Genomic DNA, 9,325 nt, shown 5'->3' on the forward strand with positions numbered 1-9,325 from the left:
CATGCCCAAGGAAAGATCCAAAGACTGCTTCCACCGAAGATGACATGGTGCAGGATGAAGCAGATTCAGTAGGATGGTTCTTCAGCAAGAACCGAATTCTTCAGCAAGAATCTGATGGAGGGATAGTGAGTACGACTTCAGATTACCTTTTTTGCTAAAAGGTAATAGCAAGAACTCTTCTTGATCGCTCCCACAGGTGGAGATCGAATTGGTATGGCGGCAAGAGCAGGAGAGAAGGAGACAGTGCAGTCAAACTGTATTGTCTCTTTCTGGAAATCAACAGTTACTCGGATGACTTTTGTTGTGTCCTAAGGGTTTGCCCTGCTCTCCAATTTATAGCCTTAAAGAGAGTTTCTCCTAATCCCATTAGGACTTTCCTAATCCAAATCTTGTATTTGGATCTGCACTCTCTTTAAGAGATAAGGATAATCCCTTATCTATAGATAAAGATCATCCCTCCTAATCTAATTAGGAGTTTCTTGATCCAAATCTTTATTTGGATCTGGACTCTCTTAGTGGATAGGGATAATCCCTTATCCTATCTATTGATCTAAATCCCAGAACCGCCCCTTTTTAATTAATCTCATTAAGCCAGTTCGAATTGGGCTTTAGGCCCATTAAGTCCATCTGCACACTTAGCCTCCTAACTGCTGCCCAGTTGGTTATCCTTGTATGGTGTGGGACCCAAACATTGATCTACATATCAGCCACATGGGTTCAGCCCAGCTTCTGATACAAGGCCTGGCCGAATTCATTATAGGAGACAGTGAACCCCTAAGTCCATCACCATTGGCTCTTAATGGGCCCAACATTTACACTAAATGGTCCCTGGGACAAGCCACCTTATAAAAACCAAACGACTGTGGGTAGATGCAAGATTAGCCCATCAGCTATTACCCTCAATGGTCTTACACTTAACCTCTTAGTCCATAATGATCAAACATTGCCCGACAAGAGATGACCTCTCCCTCGACTGCAAGGAACAATGTTGCACTCTCTACTCACATGGATCCCGGGAATTAAAACATTTTGCAAACATTTTGAAACCATAATATACATATATATTAAATTATATATATATGTATATTTCTATATAAATATATTTTGCAAAACAAATTTCAGCAGTTGAAAAACTCGTGTGCTAGAGAGCGGAAAAACTCGTGTGCAATAGTGGAAAATTTACATGCAATGGTGGAAAACTCATATTCAATAGTCAAAATATTATTATGCAATGAGAAAAACTCATGCAACAGTAAAAGTCTTCATGTGTAATGGCAGAAGAATAATTGTGCAATAATGGAAAACCTTGATTTATTCTGTACTAGAGGCGGAAAATTCATGTGCAAAGATGGAAAACTCATTTGCAATAGTAGACAATTTCATATGCAATAGAGGAAAACTCGTGTGCAATAGCAAAAAAATTATTATGTAATGGTGGAAAAATTTATGTGCAATAGCGGAAAAATATATTGTGTAAAATGATGAAAATGATGACAATATTGAAAATTTGAGAATGCCAATAACATGGCAGATGCAAAATATGATAAAAATTTAAAAAGTATAATCTCAATAGATTCGATTTAACTTAATTGTCATTTTTTACTTGATCACTTTCCTTGTTGGGAATCATTTCTTTTCACAGTTTTACTACACTTTGCATTTTCCATGTCAAATGAAGTGTATACTAAAGTTGGTAGAAAACTCTGTATGGGCATTGTTCGAGCTGATACAAAATTATTGCCTATGTTAAATGAGATGCCTATTAGAGGAAGATCTTAGAAATGCATTGCTCGAACTGGTTTAAACTCATTGCCTACGTCAAATGAGGTGTATGTCGAATAAAGGCTTGAGTTCGATTCACCATCTATTTTAATCAAAGGGGTTTGGTGGAGTCAAGTAATTGTCATAGCCAGAAGTCATCATCTTGTTGAAGTTATTTTGTTAAATTCTGGGTTGGTTCATCCGATTAAAAAGAATCACATGTTTTTATATTTGTTGTACTTAGTTGTTTAATACTCTTTAATTTGAAAAACTAGGCATATATGGTGTAAATGTATGACATAGTCCAGATTTACATACCTTCATGAGATCCAATTCATCATTTATAGCCCTTTGATGTTCTTTAATTTTGTATTCATGCATGATCCAATTAGATTTTTTGTTCCTCTTTGGTTTAATTCTCTATAAAAACCAAAGATTTCTTAACACTAATGTTCTTTCCATTTCCATCCTTGATTTCTTTGTTCGCACCATTTGCTTTCCAGTGTCCATTGGTTGCAGAACACTTTGGCCTATTCCCCTTTGGATATTTTCGATCCCTTGGTGTATAGAAATACCACTCTTGCTCTTTCTCTCATGTGTGTCTATATTTTTCTACAAAATAAGTGATAATAATATCATCTATTATGAATTGGATAAAAAATAGATAAAGAAATCAATGATAGACCCACTTTAGCTTGGGCATAAGAAACGCATCAAGCATTCCAAAACAACCCAACTTTTAGCAATATTTTTATGATATGCTATATATATGTATGTATATGGCATGGATGATAATGATAATGATATATGTATTATTAGGACTATATAAACTGGGCTCAAATTTTATGGCATTGTAAGGACTCAAATCCACATCGTTTCCAATTACCAAATAAATGCAAATTTTAATATCCAAATCCAAACAATAATCGGATTGCATGTCAAGTTGTCAGTGTGACAACCCTATTTAGAGAATAGCTTCTCTCTCTCTGAAGCAATCAAGAATTCAATCAAGAAAGCTTTTGGCATCAAGAATTCAAGCTCTCTCTCTGAAGCAATCAAGAAGACAATCAAGAAAGCTTCAAGATGGAGATCAGCAAGGCAAGAAAGCTTCAAGGAGGAGGTGGCGGCAAGGAGAAGACAAGATCTCAGCTTCAAGGGCGACATCCTGAGTTCTTTCTTACCCCTTGTTTGTTTTATTTCCTTTATCATAAATTATTTTATTTGTAACTAGGGCTGTGGGAAGCCTAACCATGACAATGAATTGATTTTTATTCTGATTTATCCAAGATTGTTATTTTCATATTGTCTATGAGTTATTATGTATAATGCGATTAAGAGCTTGACCACCTCTTAATTGATTTGGTTTATGTGAATAAATCGAGAGAGGAATTAACATAATCGACTGAATAATTCATAGTGTGAATTGAATGGTATATAGAGATATATATACATGATTCATCTGATGATATAAGTTTTTTATAGAACTTAATGCATTTCTATCACGAGAACTCTAGTCGAGAGATCGATGGGTTACTTGATAGAGGTAGATTTGATATATCCTGAGAGGGAATATTAAATAATTTTGGAAAAACTTCAGCTTATGAAAATAATAAATTCTCTGGGTTAATCTAATAAATTGATATCCATTGGAATGGTTAGGTGGACCAACAGTCCTAGCGCTTCTAATTAGATCGTTGCAAGTTTTGTCATTGATTGCCCTTATTTTTATTTCTTTTTCTTCTATTCTTAATTTTCAATAGTTCTTATTGTTAGATCTGAAATTTGATTGTCCAAATAATTAAGGAAGACTATAGTTCTAATATTTGTTTTGTTAACCTCGTGGGAACGATATCTTTATACTAATAACTAGCGCACTTGCTAGGGTTATATAATTATAGCTTTCACTACCATTTCCTCATTGTACAAAACTGAAACTTTTTAGGCTCAGTTTGGAAAGGAATGAATACAAGTACAAATATACAAATATGTACAGTACAAATAAAACAAAATACAAGGTTTTACTTTTCTACAAATTTGTATTTGTACTCCTTCCAAATTGAACCTTAAGGTTGTGTTTGGCTCCTGCTCCAATGGTGGCACAAGAGGGACCGGCGCTCACGGTGCTTTGTTTCTTGGCCGACTAGCAAGGACTGCAATATCTCAATTGCAGTGGACTTTTACCTCAATGATTTACAAACAAGAAGAGTGTTAAATGGGACAAACATCCGACTCCCATTTTACACTCTCATGAACCCATCGGTGTGATAATCCCTCGGTGTAAATTTAGATTTACACCTCTACCAAATTCAGCCTAAACATAAAACTAAAGTTCTAATTCAACAAGACGAGGTGATGGTCAACAACTCCCTATTTGGCTATATCCTATTGAAATAGTTGGAAAGCTAGTGCCTAGTGTTTTCATGTTTTCAAGAACCAGCCCACTAGGCCCCAGGAGGCGTTATTGACTTATTGTTCTTAACAGCCTTCATTGGGTTGAAGAGTTCTGGCGGTGGAGAAATGATAGTCTTAAGCTGCATTTATTTGCATCGTTTTCAAACGCAGCCTTAAGGCTTAGTTTGGAAGCAGTACAAATGCAAATATGTACAACGTAAATACATACAAAACAATATAAAATATAAGGTTTTGCACTCTACATATTTGCATTTGTACTCCTTCCAAACTCAGCCTAAACTGCATTTATTTGCAATGCAAATCTGAACCCATAATTGTTAAGGCGGTACCCAAGTGACAAGGCATGGCATCACCTACCAAATTTTTGTACATGTTGCTATGAAATACTTTTATATTCTTTACTTTTTGATATATCATAAGATATTATTAAGTTAATTAAAAAATTATTTTGTAGGTTATTTACTAGTTTTTTTATTATTTTTTATTTGTTAGGGCTCAATCAACACACATGCTATAATATATTGCCTTCAACCCTTAAAGATTTCATAATCTACCGATAAGTAGGGAAGAACTTAAAACTTTATTTTGCAGCCAATTTAGTGTTGTATCCATTTATTTGTGATTATGATTTATGAAGGGATGAGAGATCCATCATATGGAAGGCCAAACCCTGCAGGTAGGTTGGGCGAAATTTCAAAAATTTTCTCTCTCCCATGTGGGAATCACATTCCCTCTTTTAGAAAACTACATTTTCAATGATCAATCTTAAACCCAAACCAGAACAGATCTTAAACCAAAAGGGAGTGGAGGGATATACCTGATACGAAGTAGTAATAACCTCCAATGAAGGTGTTCACGCCCAAGGAAAGATCCAAAGACTGCTTCCACTGGAGATGACACAGTGTAGGATAAAGCAGAATCAGCAAGATGGTTCTTCAGCAAGAACCGAATTCTTCAGCAAGAATCTGATGGAGGGATAGTGAGCACGACTTCAGATTACCTTTTCTGCTAAAAGGTAATATCAAGAACTCTTCTTGATTGCTTCCACAGGTGAAGATCAAACTGGTATGGCGGCAAGAACGGGAGAAAAGAAGACGGTGCAGTCAAACTATGTTGTCTCTTTCTGGAAATCAACAGTTACTCAGATGATTTTTGTTGTGTCCTAAGGGTTCGCCCTGTTCTCCAATTTATAGCCTTAAAGAGAGTTTTTCCTAATCCCATTAGGACTTTCCTAATCCAAATCTTCTATTTGGACTACACTCTTTTTAAGAGATAAGGATAATCCCTTATCTTATCTGCAGATAAAGATCAACCCTCCTAATCTAATTAGGAGTTTCCTGATCCAAATCTTTATTTGGATCTGGACTCTCTTAGTGGATAGGGATAATCCCTTATCCTATCTATTGATCTAAATCCCAGAACTACCCCTTTTTAATTAATCACATTAAGCCAGTTCGAATTGGGCTTTAGGCCCATTAAGTCCATCTGCTCACTTAGCCTCTTAAATGCTGCTCAGTTGGTTATCTTTGTATGGCGTGGGACCTAAACATTGATCTACACATCAGCCACATTGGGTTCAGCCCAGCCTCTGTTACAAGGCCTGGCCGAATTCATTGTAGGAGACAGTGAACCCCTGAGTCCATCACCATTGGCTCTTAATGGGCCCAACATTTACACTAAATGGTCATTGGGTCAAGCCACCTTATAAAATCGCAAGGACTGTGGGCAGATGCAAGATTAGCCCATCAGGTATTACCCTCAATAGTCTTACACTTAACCTCTCAGTCCATAATGATCAAACACTACCCGACAAGAGAGGACGTCTCCCTCGGCTACAAGGAATAGTGTTGCACTCTCTACTCATATGGATCCTGGGAATTAAAACCTTTTGCAAACATTTTGAAACCATAATATATATATTTATATATATGTATATCTCTATATAAATATATTTTGCAAAACAAATTTCAACGGTTGAAATCGACTGCCGGCAATTTTGGTTTCCATCAGAGAGAGTGCATCCCCGACCATTAACTTTGTCCGACAAAGGGGCTGATCCTATCACTATGATCACCCACTCAGATGAATTCTCGGACTGTCCCAACATACCCAGGTTTTGACCCCCTCTAAGGATCTCACCGAATGGCATATCAAAGAAAGCCCAATCCAACACCTAGTGTAGTATCATAATCGAGTCTAGGGGTCAGGTGTAACATTCCAGTTTTATCCATCTATCTCCAAGGTCCAGGGCAATATTGGAATTCTAGTCCGGTTCAGGGTTTCAAGAAAACCCACACTGCATGTACCTCAGGTCTCACCCTAGCAGCTGAGACAAGCCACCCCAACCAACTTGGCGGCACATCAGTGTCAGCCTTGGCAGGATGAATCTCCCCAGATCTATCTAATGGCTATGAAAATTCTAAACTAACACGAGTCTCATATGTGTCCAATTTAAGGGTATTACACAGAAACACACCATAACAACATGAATCAAATATGTACTTTATTCATTTACATTAAATATCATAATGTACATCATTCTGATTGGAGTTAATGCCATACATTGTCTAACAATTTACACTCTTACTTGATGCAAAATTTGCAATTATTTGTCCCGTTGTCATCCATTAATAGTGCAGTTGCGTTAGAAAAATTGTTGCAAAACCGAGTGCGCTGATCTTCCCTATTTTTTCCTTTAAAACAAACGTAGCTTTAGTGCACAATGGCTCTAATTACAACGTTTTAAAAAACGACCCAGAAATGGAACCATTTTGGGCACCGGTTTTCGGGTCAATGGTCCGACCGTCCAGTTCGAACGGATGGTCCGTTCTGATGTCAAAATTAAAAAAATTAAAAAATAAAAAATGGTCAAGAACCGTTGAACGGGTCAATGGTTTTTGACCAGATTTCGGGTTTTAGGTAAAATGGAACCGGTTGCCTGGACGGTTCCCGGGCCGAACGGTGTGACCGCCCGAGTCAACGGCGATTCGGAAACATTGTTTAATTAGAAGAACTACAATGTCAGTTGATAGTTACACATCCACACAGGAGAAAAGATTCTCAATGTTCTAAAAATGGACTGACCAAACTGCCATAACAATTTAAATTAGCATATAAAGCATGATCCACCATCTTGGATGTTATTTTATTGAGTTCTAACCCCAACCTGTTTGAATTTGGAATATATTGGTACATCTGAGGATTCTACTAAGTCTGTTCAGCTGATTTGAAGCACTCTGCACTCCCCATAAACTATTCAAAGAGGTTGAAGGGGACAGCCCTTCTTGGGGAGAGTATAGTTCAGCTGAAGATTCGATTTACCTGGTTCAATTGCTTTGAAACGCTCTACCTCTACACCCTTCCCAAACATTAGTTCGTGTTAGTTGAAAACTACGAAAAGCACAATGGTTAGTGGTTAATGGTTGAAAACATTAGTTCGTGTTGTTTCTTGATGCAATGCTACTTTAGTTGTTGGTTGTCGGGTTCCTTATAACGGTGTCGTGGTGTAGTTGGTTATCACGTCAGTCTAACACACTGAAGGTCTCCGGTTCGAGTCCGGGCGACGCCACTGTTGCGGGGATAGCTCAGTTGGGAGAGCGTCAGACTGAAGATCTGAAGGTCGCGTGTTCGATCCACGCTCACCGCATCATCATCTTTTATAAATTCTTTTCGATCAATTTGGTTTTCGGGTCAGCAAATAGCAGAGTTTCGGAAGCATCGAATCATCCTTGGTTTCCCCGGTTTCAGTTGAAGCCTCTCAAAACCATGACAAGCAAAGGGCAATGCTGCAGCGGACTGGTTGGCAAGCAAAGGAGAAGCCTTGTGATTTCCCTTACGTTATTAAAAAAAACCTTGTGATTTCTAATCCAAAAGAAAAGAATTGATCCATTTTATGAAGTCCAAATACTCCACATTGAATCCTAACAAGGTAAAAAAATATTTAACAAAAAGATAGAAATAGGGCTCCTTCAGAGGAAATGATTAAAAAATAATAAAAATGAAAATATAGCAACGAAAAGTAAAAAGTGTGAACAAATAGGTAAAAAAAATATTATTAGAATAGGAAAAAGGAAATATAATAAAATAAATAAATAAATAATTTCTTTTGTGTTGGTTCATGCCTATAGGTCACTTTCTTTATTGTTATTTTGCTTAATTAATCATATATTTTTATTTGTATGCTTCGTGATGATGCACATTTCGACAACTCCCTATTGGATGGCACTTTAGACGCCACGCTGGACAATTCGTAGCTGCTGGAAGGTGGCTCGGATGCCTAACTGAATAGTTCCTACATGGAAGGTGTCTCGGATGCCCAACTGAGCGGTTCCTAGTTGGAAGGTGGCTTGGATTCTTGGCTGAACAGTGACGAGCTGTATAGTTTATTGAGGCGACCTGCAAGGAAACAATGTCAGAGTGCACGGGTTACTTTACCCGGGGTGGGCACTCCGATTCTTAAGTCAGCGCATGCGGAGATTTTTAGAGAGCTAGAGAGTTATGAGAGCTAAATTGTGCATACCTTCTGAGGTTGGGGGTTAAGGCCCTTATATATAAGCATTGTTTGGCGTGGGCTTCACCCATCGCATTTGAGACCTCTAGGAAGATGTGCCTAACCGGTCCAAAGTCCTCGGAGGAAGTCGTGCACGTAGGCCGGTCTTTGCGCCTTATTCGGTTTCCTCTAGAACATTCATGTGGAAGCCAACTTTCGAGAGACCCGGGAGTGATGAGATGCATGTAAAATTGGTTGGTGAGCACGTTTTGCAGGTCACCACTTGGACCTCAATCGAGTTGACAAGCCATCGAGGGAGGCTGCTCCTGACATCGAGGTCACTTCCACCAGTACTGACGAAGTACCATAGGTCGGCCCTGGACGAGGTGCTGCTAGCCACCCTGTTGGGGTGCCCGAGTTGTGGACAAGATCGCCAAGTCGGCGAAGGTAGGTCTCCAGGTGGGACTCCATCATTTTGGCTAAGCCAAGTCATCACCTAGGTGGTGCCAGGGTGTCAACCAATTGTTCTGAGATGCCATGTGTCATGATGTCAGTGGAGGGCCAAACCTGCCCTCATCAATTGCCCCCACTTCCAATTTGAAGTCAGTTCAGCGAAGGGAGTAGCTTGTTGTTGGTCCTTTGGCACGGAATGACTAGTTTGAT

At 38.4% G+C, this 9,325-nt stretch overlaps 2 non-coding genes across 2 annotated transcripts; both read left to right on the forward strand.

The window, feature by feature from the left end:
• Positions 1-7,667: 7,667 nt before the first annotated feature.
• On the forward strand, positions 7,668-7,741 carry TRNAV-AAC (transfer RNA valine (anticodon AAC)). The gene has a single exon. It is a non-coding gene; the product is annotated as a tRNA-Val (tRNA).
• A 5-nt stretch (positions 7,742-7,746) lies between these two features.
• On the forward strand, positions 7,747-7,819 carry TRNAF-GAA (transfer RNA phenylalanine (anticodon GAA)). Its single transcript has one exon. It is a non-coding gene; the product is annotated as a tRNA-Phe (tRNA).
• Positions 7,820-9,325: the final 1,506 nt, after the last annotated feature.

The sequence above is a fragment of the Nelumbo nucifera genome, chromosome 2 (assembly GCF_055504915.1).
Source record: "Nelumbo nucifera cultivar China Antique chromosome 2, China Antique-T2T, whole genome shotgun sequence".
Lineage (NCBI taxonomy): Eukaryota > Viridiplantae > Streptophyta > Magnoliopsida > Proteales > Nelumbonaceae > Nelumbo > Nelumbo nucifera.